Genomic DNA, 13785 nt, shown 5'->3' with positions numbered 1-13785 from the left:
TGCTCCATGACCTTGTCATCACAATGCTCCCTGCCCTTTTCATGACAATACACAACGCCTTTGTCATCAAAATGCTCCATGACATTTGTCATCACAAAGAACCTTGACCCTTGGCCTCACAATGCTCCATGTCATTGTCATCACAATGCTCCATGAATGCTCTCATCACATTGCTCAATGCCCTTGTCATCACAAAGCTCCATGACACATGTCATCAGAATGCTCCATGGCCTTCTCAACACAGTGCTCCATTACACCTGTCATAAGAATGCTCCATGACACCTGCCATTACGATGTTCCATGGACTTGTCATCACAAGGCCGCATGACCCTTCTCATCACAATGCTCCAAAACCCATGTTATCAAAATGTTCCAGGACCCTTTTCATCTAAATGATCCATGAACCCTGTCATCACAATGTTGCAAACCCTTGTGATCACAATATTCCATAACTCTTGTCATCAAAATGCCCCATGACGATCGTCATCACAATTTTCCATGGTCATCACATCACAATGCTCCCTGACCTTTGTCATCACAGAGCTCTATACACTTGTCATCAAAATGCTCCCTGACACTGGTTGTCTGTATGCTCCTTGAACCCTGTAATGACAAGGATCCATGCCTTTTTCATCACAAAGATCCATGCCTTTTTCATCACAATGCTCTAAGACCACTGTAATCATAATTCGCCATGCCCTTGTCATCACAAAGCTCAATGACACATATCATTAGAATGCTCCTTGGTCTTCACCTCACAATGCTCCATGCCCTTGTCATCCCAATGCTTCATGACCCCTGGATTCACAATGCTCTGTGACGCTTGTCATCACAGTGCTCCATGACACCTGTCATCACAAAGCTCCATGCCTTTGTCAGCAAAATGCTACATGACCTTTTCATTACAATGCTCTATGCGCTTGTCATCACAATACTCCAATACTATTTTCATCACAATCCTCCATGAACCATGGGATCACATTGCTTCATGCCCTTGTCATCAGAATGCTCCATGCTCCTTGAAATCAAAATGATCCATGACATCTCTCATCATAATTCTCCAAACTCTTGTGATCACAGTATTCCATAACACTTGTCTTCACAATGCTCCTTGCTGCCTGTCATCACAATACTCCATGCCCTTGTCATCACAATGCTCCATGACCTTTGTCATCACAATGCTCCAAACCATTGTCATCACAATGCTCTATTTCCATTGTCATCAGAATCCTCGATGACACTTGGCATCACAATGCTCCATGCCATAGTTGTCATCGTGCCATTACATATGTCATCACAATGCTCCCTGACACTTGTCGTCAAAATGCTCATTGAACCCTGTCACGAAAATGCTCCATAGCTTTTTCAACACAATGCCCCATGCCATTTTCATCACAATGCCACATGCCATTTTCATCACAATGCCCCATGCCATTGTCATCAAAACACACCACAAGCTTGTCATCAGAATGCTCCATGACCCTTGTCATCACAATTCCCCATGCACTTGTCAGCACAATGTTCCCTGACCCTTGTCATCACAGTGCTCCAAGGCATTGTCATCACAATGCTCCATTACCATTTTCATCAGAATCCTCCATGACACTTGGCATCACAATGCTCCATGCCATTGTTGTCATCGGGCCATTACATAGGTCATCACAATGCTCCCTGACAACTGCCTTCACAATAATGCATGACCTGGTCATCACAATGATCCATACCCTTGTGATCACAATGCGCCTTTCCAAATATCATCACTATAATCCATGAAATTATTAGACCAATGCTCCATGCACTTTTAATCTCAGTGCTCCATGCCCTTGTTATCACAATGCTTCATGAACCCTGTCATCACAATGCTCCGTGACTGCAGTCATCACAATGCTTCATGACCTTTGTCATCACAATGGTCCATGCCCTCGTCATCAACAGCCTCTGTGTCCTTTTTAACCACAGTGCTCCATGAAATTTTCATCACAATGCTCTTTGACCCTTGTCATCACAATGCTCTATGAATTTCTCAGCACAATGCTCCATGCCTTTGTCAGAAAAATGCTCCATGACCCTTGTCATCACAGTGTGAAACACGCTTTTCATTACAACGGTCCACAAACTTGTCATCACAGTGCTCCATAAACCTTGTAATCACAATGATTCATGCCCTTTTCATCACAATGCTCCATTACACCTGTAATAACAATGCTCCATGACCCCTGCCATCAAAATGCTCCATGGCCTTGTCAACACATGGCTCCATGACACTTCTCATCAAAACGCTCCAAACCCTTGTGATCACAGTGTTCCATAACACTTGTCATCACAACGCTCCATGATGCCTGTCATCAAAGTACTCCATGCCCTTTTCATCACAATGCTCCATGACCATTGTCATCACAATTCTCAATACACTTGTCATCACAATGCTCCCTGACACTTGTCATCAGAATGCTCCTTGAACCCTGTCAGGAAAAGGCTCCATGCCTTTTTCATCACAATGCCCCATGCCGTTTTCATCACAATGCTCCATGCCATTGTCATCAAAATACTCCACAAGCTTGTCTTCAGAATGCTCCATGACCCTTGTCATCACAATTCTCCATGCACTTCTCAGCACAATGCTCCCTGACCCTTGTCACCACAATGCTCCAAGCTATTGTCATCAAAATGCTCCATTACCTTTGTCATCAGATTCCTCCATGACACTTGGCATCACAATGCTCCATGCCATTGTCATCACAATGGGCCAATACATATGTTATCACAATACTCCCTGACAACTGTCTTCACAATACTGCATGACCTGGTCATCACAATGCTCCATGACCTTGTCATCACAATGCGCCATTCCAACTGTCATTGCAATAATCCATGAAACATATTAGACCAATGTTCCATGCCCTTGTCATCACAATGCTCCATGCCCTTGTTATCACAATGCTCCATGACCCCTGTCATCACAATGCTCCGTGACTCCAGTCATCACAATGCTTCACGATGTTTGCATCACAATGTTCCATGCCCTCGTTATCAACAGTCTCTGTGACCATTTTAAACACAATGCTCCATGAACATTTCATCACAATGCTCTTTGACCCTTGTTATCACAATGCACTATGCCTTTCTCAGCACAATGCTCCATAACCCTTGTCATCACAATGCTCCGTGCGCATGTCAGCACAATGCTCCATGACACATGTCATCACAATGCACCATGCGCTTGTCATCACAGTGCTCCACAATTTTGTCATCACAATGCTCCATAAAATTTGACATCACGTTGCTCCATGCACTTCTCATCAAAATGCTCTCTCACCACTGATATCACAATGCTACATGCATATATCATCACAATGTTCGATGACCCCTGACATCACAATGTTCCATAACAGTTGTCATCAAAATGTTCCATGACACTTTTCATCAAATTGCTCCATGACCCTGTAATCACAATGGTCCCTGCCCTTCTCATGAAAATGCACAACACCCTTGCCATCAGAATGCTCCATGACCTTTGTCATCAGAAAGATCCATGACCCTGGCCTCACAGAGCTCCATGTCATTGTCATCACAATGCTCCATGAACACTCTCATCACATTGTTCCATGCCCTTGTCTTCACAAAGCTCCATGACACATGTCATCAGAATGCCTCATGGACTTCTCATCACAAGGCTCCATGACCCTTCTCATCACAATGCTCCATGCCCCTTTTAATCTCAATGATCCATGAACTGTGTCATCACTATGCACCATGCCCATCATCATAATGCTTCATGCTATTGTCATCACAATGAAATTAAAATGCTCCATGACCTCTGTCATAACAATGCTCCAAACCCTTGTGATCACAATATAGTATAGCACTTGTCATCACAATGTCCCTGGACGCTCGTCATCACAGTTATCCATGGTCTTCTCATGACAATGCTCCATGTCCTTTGTCATCACAATGCTCCATACACTTGTCATCAAAATGCTCCCTGACACTTTTTGTCTGTATGCTCCTTAAACCATCTCTTGACAAGGCTCCATGCATTTTTCATCACAATGATCCATGCCCTTTTCATCACAATGCTCCAAGACACATGTAATCACAATGCTCCATGCTCTTGTCATCACAAAGCTCAATGATACATGCCATTAGTATGCTCCTTGGTCTTCTCCTCACAATGCTCCATGCCCTTGTCATCACAATGTTGCAAGAGCCCTGTAATCACAGTGCTCCATGCCACTTTTCATCATTATGCTCCATGAGACTTGTCATCTCAAGGCTCCATGGTTTTCTCATCACAGTGCTCCAGGACCTTGTCATGACAATGCTTCACGACATTGTCATGAAAATTTTCAATGGCCCTTGTCATCATAATGCTCCAAGCCCTAGTCATCACAATCTTCCACTATATTTGTCATCACAATCCTCCATTACATTTGGCATCACAATTCTCCATGCCATTGTCATCACAATGGACCATGACATATGTCATCACAATGCTCCCTGACACCTCTCTTCACAGTATTCGATGAACTTCTCATCACAATGCTCCATGCCCTTGTCATCAAAGTGCTCCATGACCCCTGTCATCACAATTCTCCATGAACATTTTCAGCCCAATGCTCCATGACCTTCTCATCACAATGCTCCATGACCAATATGATCACAATGCTCCATGACCACTGTCATCACAACACTCCATGACACCTGACAATACAATAATCCTGGACTCTTGTCATCAAAATGCCCGATTACCTAGTCATCACAATGCTCCATGACCCCTGTCATCACAATATTCCATGGACATTTTCAGCCCAAAGCTCCATGACCCTTGTCCTCACAATGATCCATGCCCTAGTCATCCCAATGCTCCATGAGCCCTCTATTCACAATGGTTTGTGACGCTTTTCATCACAGTGCTCCATGACACCTGTCAAGACAATGCTCCATGCCTTTGTCATGAAAATGCTACATGACCTTGTCATTACAGTGCTCTATGTGCTTGTCATCACAATACTCCATTACCATTGTCATTACAATCCTCCATGAACCTTGGGATCACATTGCTTCATGCCCTTGTCATCACAATGCTCCATGCTCCTTGAAATCAAAATGATCCATGACCTCTGTCATCACAATGCTCCAAAATCTTGCGATCACAATGTTCCATAACACTTGTCATAACAACGCTCCATGATGCCTGTCATCACAATACTCCATGCCCTTTTCATCACAATGCTCCATGACCTTTGTCATAACAATTCTCAATACACTTGTCATCACAATGCTCCCTGACACTTGTTGTCAGTATGCTCCTTGAACCCTGTCACGAAAAGTCTTCATGCCTTTTTCATCACAATGCCCCATGCGGTTTTCATCACAAGGCTCTCTGCCATTGTCATCAAAATACTCCTCAAGGTTGTCATCAGAATGCTCCATGACCCTTGTCATCACAATTCTCCATGCACTTGCCAGCACAATGCTCCCTGACCCTTGTCATCACAATGCTCCAAGCCATTGTCATCACAATGCTCCATTACCTTTGTCATCAGAATCTTCCTTGACACTTGGCATCACAATGCTCCATGCCATTGTCATCACAATGGGCCATTACATATGTCATAACAATGCTCCCTGACACATGTCTTCACAATACTTCATGACCTGGTCATCACAATGCTCCATGCCCTTGTCATTACAATGCAGCATTCAAACTGTCATTGCAATAATCCATTGAACTTGTTAGAACAATGCTCCATGCCTTTGTCTTCACAATGCTCAATGCCCTTGTTATCACAATGCTCCATGACCCCTGTCATCACAATGCTCCGTGGCTCCAGTCATCACAATGCTTCATAACCTTTGTCATAACAATGGTCCATGCCCTCGTCATCAAAATTCTCTGTGACCATTTTAACCACAATGCTCCATGAACTTTTCATCACAATGCTCTTTGACCCTTGTCATCACAATGCCCTATGCCTTTCTCAGCACATTGCTCCATGACCGTTGTCATCACTATGCTCCATGCGCTTGTCAGCACCATGCTCCATGACACATGTCTTCACAGTTCACCATTCGCTTGTCATCAGAGTGCTCCACAATCTTGTCATCACAATGCTCAATAAAACTTGTCATCACAATGCTCCATGCACTTCTCATCATAATGCTCTCTCACCCCTGATATCACAATGTTACATCACTATTCATCACAATATCCCCTCACCCATCTCATCACAGTGTTCCATGAATCCTGTCATCACTATGCTACATGCAATTATCACCACAATGTTCGATACCCCTGACATCACAATGTTCCATAACCCCTGTCATCAAAATGCTCCATGAGCCTTTGCATCAAAATGCTCCGTGATCCCTGATATCACAATGATCCATGACCCCTGTCATCACAATGCTCCATGCACCTTGAAATCAAAATGATCCATGACCTCTCTCATCACAATTCTCCAAACCCTTGAGATCACAATGTTCCATAACACTTGTCATCAAAACGCTCCATGACGCCTTTCATCACAATACTCCATGCCCTTTTCATCACAATGCTCCATGACCTTTGTCATCACAATTCTCAATACACTTGTCATCACAATGATCCCTGACACTTTTTGTCAGAATGTACCTTGAACCCTGTCACGAAAAGGCTCCATGCCTATTCCATCACAATGCCGCATGCCGTTTTAATCACAATGCTCCATGCCATTGTCATCAAAATACTCCACAAGCATGTCATCAGATTGCTCCATGACATTTGTCATCAGAATTCTCCATGCACTTGTCCGCACAATGCTCCCTAACCATTGTCATCACAATGCTCCAAGGCATTGTAATCACAATGCTCCATTACCTTTTTTATCAGAATCCTCCATGACACTTGGCATCACAATTCTCCATGCCATTGTCATCACAATGGGCCATTACATATGTCATCACAATGCTCCCTGACACCTCTCTTCACAATACTGCATGACCTGGTCATCACAATGCTCCATGCCCTTGTCATCACAGTGCGTCATTCAAACTGTCATCACAATAATCCAAGAAACTTATTAGACAATGTTCCATGCACTTGTTATCACAATGCTCCATGACCCTGTCATCACAATGCTACGTGACTCCAGTCACCACAATGCTTCATGACCTTTGTCATCACAATGGTCCATGTCCTCGTCATCAACAGTCTCTGTGACCTTTTTAACCACAATGCTCCATGAACTTTTCATCACAATGCTCTTTGACCCTTGTCATCACAATGCTCTATGCCTTTCTCAGCCCAATAATCCAAGACCCTTGTCATCACAATGCTCCAGGCGCTTGTCAGCACAATGCTCCATGACACATGTAATCACAATGCACCATGCGCTTGTCATCACAGTGTTCCACAATCTTGTCATCACAATGCTCTATAAAACGTGTCATCACAATTCTCCATGCACTTCTCATCAAAATGCCCTGTCACCACTGATATCACAATGCTACAACAATATTTGTCACAATACTCCCTCAACCCTGTCATCACAATATTCCATGAACCCTGTCATCACAATGCTACATGCCCATATCATCACAAAGTTCGATGACCCCTGACATCACAATGTTCCATAACACCTGCCATCAAAATGCTCCACGACACTTTTCATCAAAAAGCTCCATGACCCGTGACATCACAATGTTCCATAACACCTGTCATCAAATTGTTCCATGACACTTTTCATCAAATTGCTCCATGAACCTGTCATCACAATGCTCCCTGCCCTTCTCATCACAATGCTCAACGACCTGGCAATCAAAATGCTCCATGACCTTTGTCATCACAAAGATCCATGACCCTTGTCATCACAGTGGTCCATATCATTGTCATCACAATGCTCCATGAACACTCTCATCACATTGCTCCATGCCTTTGTCATCACAAAGCTCCATGACACATGTCATCAGAATGCTACACGGCCTTCCCATCACAGTGCTCCATTACACCTGTCATAAGAATGCTCAATGACCCCTGTCATCACAATGTTCCATGGCCTTGTCATCACAAGGCCCCATGACACTTCTCATCACAATGCTCCAAGACCCATGTTATCACAATGCTCCATGCCCCTTTTCATCTAAATGATCCATGAACCCAGTCATCACAATGTTCCAAACCCTTGTGATCACAATATTCCATAACTCTTGTCATCAAAATGCCGCATGATGATCGGCATCACAGTTATCCATGATCTTTTCATCACAATGCTCCATGATCTTTGTCATCACAGTGCTCAATACAATTGTCATCAAAATGCTCCCTGACACTTGTTGTATGTATGCTTCTTGAAACCTGTAATGAAAAGGCTCCATTCCTTTTTCATCACAATGATCCATGCCTTTTTCGGTACGCGGGCCTCTCACTGTTGTGGGCTCTCCCGTTGCGGAGCACAGGCTCCGGACGCACAGGCCCAGCAGCCATGGCTCACGGGCCTAGCCGCTCCGTGGCATGTGGGATCTTCCTGGACCGGGGCACGAACCCGTGTCCCCTGCATCGGCAGGCTGACTCTGAACCACTGCACCACCAGGGAAGCCCGATCCATGCCTTTTTCATCACAATGCTCTAAGACCCTTGTAATCATAATTCTCCATACTTTTGTCATCACAAAGCTCAATGAAGCATATCATTAGAAAGCTGCTTGGCCTTCTCCTCACAATGCTCCATGCCCTTGTCATCACAATGTTCCAAGACCCCTGTAATCACAATGCTCCCTGCCCCTTCTCATCAGTATGCTCCATGAGATTTGTCATCACAAGGCTCCATGGTTTTCTCATGACAATGCTCCAGGACCTTGTCATCACAATGCTTCACGACATTGTCATGAAAATTATCAATGGCCCTTGTCATCATAATACTTCAAGCCCTAGTCATCACAATGCTCCATTATATTTGTCATGACAATCCTCCATTACATTTGGCATCACAATGTTCCCTGTCATTGACTTCGCAGTGGACCATGACATATGTCATCACAATGCTCCCTGACACATTTCTTCAAATACTCCATGACTTTCTCATCACAATGCTCCATGCCCTTGTCATCACAATGCTCCATGACCTTGTCATCACAATGCTCCATGCCCTTGTTATCACAATGCTCCATGACCCCTGTCATCACAATGATCCGTGACTCCAGTCATCACAATGCTTCATGACCTTTGTCATCACAGTGGTCCATGCCCTAGTCATCAACAGTCTCTGTGACGTTTTTAACCACAATGCTCCATGAAATTTTCATCACAATGCTCTTTGACCCTTGTCATCACAATTCTCTATGCCTTTCTCAGCACAATGCTCCATGACCCTTGTCATCACAATGCTCCATGCGCTTGTCAGCACAATGCTCCATGACACATGTCATCACAATGCGCCATGTGCTTGTCATCACAGTGCTCCACAATCTTGTCAACACAATGCTCCATACACCTTGTCATCACAATGCTCAATGCACTTCTCATCAAAATGCTCTCTCACCACTCATATCACAATGTTACATCACTATTCATCATAATACTCCCTCACCACGGTCGTCACAATGTTCCGTGACTCCTGTCATCACAATGGTACATGCACTTATCATCACAATGTTCGATGACCCCTGACATCACAATGTTCCATAACCACTGTCATCAAAATGCTCCAAAACACTTTTCATCAAAATGCTCCATGACCCCTGACATCACAATGTTCCATAACCCCTGTCATCAAAATGTTCCATGACAATTTTCATCAAATTGCTCCATGACCTTGTCATCACAATGCTCCCTGCCCTTTTCATGACAATGCACAGCGCCTTTGTCATCAAAATGCTCCATGACTTTGTCATCACAAAGAACCTTGACCCTTGGCATCACAATGCTCCATGTCATTGTCATCACAATGCTCCATGAATGCTCTCATCACATTGCTCAATGCCCTTGTCATCACAAAGCTCCATGACACATGTCATCAGAATGCTCCATGGCCTTGTCAACACAGTGCTCCATTACACCTGTCATAAGAATGCTCCATGACCCCTGCCATTACGATGTTCCATGGACTTGTCATCACAAGGCCGCATGACCCTTCTCATCACAATGCTCCAAAACCCATGTTTTCAAAATGTCCCATGCCCCTTTTCATCTAAATGATCCATGAACCCTGTCATCACAATGTTGAAAACCCTTGTGATCACAATATTCCATAACTCTTGTCATCAAAATGCCGCATGATGATCGTCATCACAGTTATCCATGGTCTTCTGATCACAATGCTCCATGATCTTTGTCATCACAGTGCTCAATACACTTGTCATCAAAATGCTCCCTGACACTTGTTGTCTGTATGCTCCTTGAACCCTGTAATGACCAGGATCCATGCCTTTTTCATCACAATGATCCATGCCTTTTTCATCACAATGCTCTAAGACCCTTGTAATCATAATTCTCCATGCCCTTGTCATCACAAAGCTCAATGAAGCATATCATTAGAAAGCTGCTTGGCCTTCTCCTCACAATGCTCCATGCCCTTGTCATCACAATGTTCCAAGACCCCTGTAATCACAATGCTCCCTGCCCCTTCTCATCAGTATGCTCCATGAGATATGTCATCACAAGGCTCCATGGTTTTCTCATGACAATGCTCCAGGACCTTGACATCACAATGCTTCACGACATTGTCATGAAAATTATCAATGGCCCTTGTCATCATAATGCTTCAAGCCCTAGTCATCACAATGCTCCATTATATTTGTCATGACAATCCTCCATTACATTTGGCATCACAATGTTCCCTGTCATTGACTTCGCAATGGACCATGACATATGTCATCACAATGCTCCCTGACACCTTTCTTCAAATACTCCATGACTTTCTCATCACAATGCTCCATGACCTTGTCATCACAATGCTCCATGCACTTGTTATCACAATGCTCCATGACCCCTGTCATCACAATGATCCGTGACTCCAGTCATCACAATGCTTTATGACCTTTGTCATCACAGTGGTCCCTGCCCTAGTCATCAACAGTCTCTGTGACGTTTTTAAACACAATGCTCCATGAAATTTTCATCACAATGCTCTTTGACCCTTGTCATCACAATTCTCTATGCCTTTCTCAGCACAATGCTCCATGACCCTTGTCATCACAATGCTCCATGCGCTTGTCAGCACAATGCTCCATGACACATGTCATCACAATGCGCCATGTGCTTGTCATCACACTGCTCCACAATCTTGTCATCACAATGCTCCATACACCTTGTCATCACAATGCTCAATGCACTTCTCATCAAAATGCTCTCTCACCACTCATATCACAATGTTACATCACTATTCATCATAATACTCCCTCACCACGGTCGTCACAATGTTCCGTGACTCCTGTCATCACAATGGTACATGCACTTATCATCACAATGTTCGAAGACCCCTGACATCACAATGTTCCATAACCACTGTCATCAAAATGCTCCAAAACCCTTTTCATCAAAATGCTCCATGACCCCTGACATCACAATGTTCCATAACCCCTGTCATCAAAATGTTCCATGACAATTTTCATCAAATTGCTCCATGACCTTGTCATCACAATGCTCCCTGCCCTTTTCATGACAATGCACAGCGCCTTTGTCATCAAAATGCTCCATGACTTTTGTCATCACAAAGAACCTTGACCCTTGGCCTCACAATGCTCCATGTCATTGTCATCACAATGCTCCATGAATGCTCTCATCACATTGCTCAATGCCCTTGTCATCACAAAGCTCCATGACACATGTCATCAGAATGCTCCATGGCCTTCTCAACACAGTGCTCCATTACACCTGTCATAAGAATGCTCCATGACACCTGCCATTACGATGTTCCATGGACTTGTCATCACAAGGCCGCATGACCCTTCTCATCACAATGCTCCAAAACACATGTTATCAAAATGTTCCATGACCCTTTTCATCTAAATGATCCATGAACCCTGTCATCACAATGTTGCAAACCCTTGTGATCACAATATTCCATAACTCTTGTCATCAAAATGCCCCATGACGATCGTCATCACAATTATCCATGGTTATCACATCACAATGCTCCATGACCTTTGTCATCACAGTGCTCAATACACTTGTCATCAAAATGCTCCCTGACACTTGTTGTCTGTATGCTCCTTGAACCCTGTAATGACCAGGATCCATGCCTTTTTCATCACAATGATCCATGCCTTTTTCATCACAATGCTCTAAGACCACTGTAATCATAATTCGCCATGCCCTTGTCATCACAAAGCTCAATGACACATATCATTAGAATGCTCCTTGGTCTTCACCTCACAATTCTCCATGCACATGTCATCACAATGCCCCATGACCCCTGTCTTAGCAAGCGCCATGCCTCTGTCATCACAATGCTTCACCACCTTTTCGTCAAAATTCTCAATGGCCGTTGTCATCAAAATGCTCCATGAACCTTGTCATCACAATGCTCCATTACATTTGTCATCACAATCCTCCAAAACACTTGGCATCACAATGCTCCACGCTATTGTCATCACAATGGAACATGAAATATGTCATCACAATGCTCCCTGACACCTGTATTCACAATACTCCATGACCTTGTCATCACAATGTGCCATGCCCACTGTCAACACAATTATCCATGAAACTTCTCATCCCAATGCTCCATGCCCTTGTCATCACAGTGCTCCACAACCCCTTTAATCACAATGATCCATGCCCCTTTTCATCAGAATGTTCCATGAGACATATCATCACAAGGCTCCATGGTCTTCTCATCGCAATGCTCCAGTACCTTGTCATCTCCATGCTCCATGACACCTGTCATCACAATACTCCATGAACATTTTCAGCCCAATGCTCCATGACCTTCTCATCACAATGCTCCATGTACCCTGTCATCACAACGCTCCATGTCCCATGTCATCACAATACTCCATGAATATTTTCATCCCAATGCTCCATGACCCATGTCATCACAATGATCCATGCCCTTGTCATCCCAATGCTCCATGACCCCTGTATTCACAAAGCTCCGTGATGCTTGTCATCACAGAGTTCCATGACACCTGTCATCACAATGCTCCATGCCTTTGTCAGCAAAATGCTACATGACCTTGTCATTACAATGCTCTATGCACTTGTCATCACAATACTCCATTACCATTGTCATCACAATCCTCCATGAACCCTGGGATCACATTGTTTCATGCCCTTGTCATCACAGTGCTCCATGCTCCTTGAAATCAAAATGATCCATGACCTCTGTCATCACAAAGCTCCATGCCCTTGTCATCAAAATGCTCCATGACCCCTGTCATCACAATACTCCATGAATATTTTCAGCCCAATGCTCCATGACTTTCTCATCGCAATGCTCCATGACCAGTATCATCACAATGCTCCATGACCACTGTCATCACAACACTCCATGACACCTGACAACACAATGATCCGGGACTCTTGTCATCACAATGCCCCATTACCTAGTCATCACAATGCTCCATAAACCCTGTCATCACAATACTCCATGAATATATTCAGTCCAAACTCCATGACCCTTGTCATCAAAATGATCCGTGCCCTAGTCATCCCAATGCTCCATGACCTCTGTATTCACAATGCTCTGTGACACTTGTCATCACAGTGCTCCATGACACCTGTCATCACAATGCTCCATGCCTTTGTCAGCAAAATGCTACATGACCTTGTCATGACAATGCTCTATGTGCTTGTCATCACAATACT

This window comes from Mesoplodon bidens (genome assembly GCF_964165515.1).
Source record: "Mesoplodon bidens genome assembly, contig: HAP1_SCAFFOLD_47, whole genome shotgun sequence".
Lineage (NCBI taxonomy): Eukaryota > Metazoa > Chordata > Mammalia > Artiodactyla > Ziphiidae > Mesoplodon > Mesoplodon bidens.
This window is presented reverse-complemented; position numbering follows the sequence as displayed.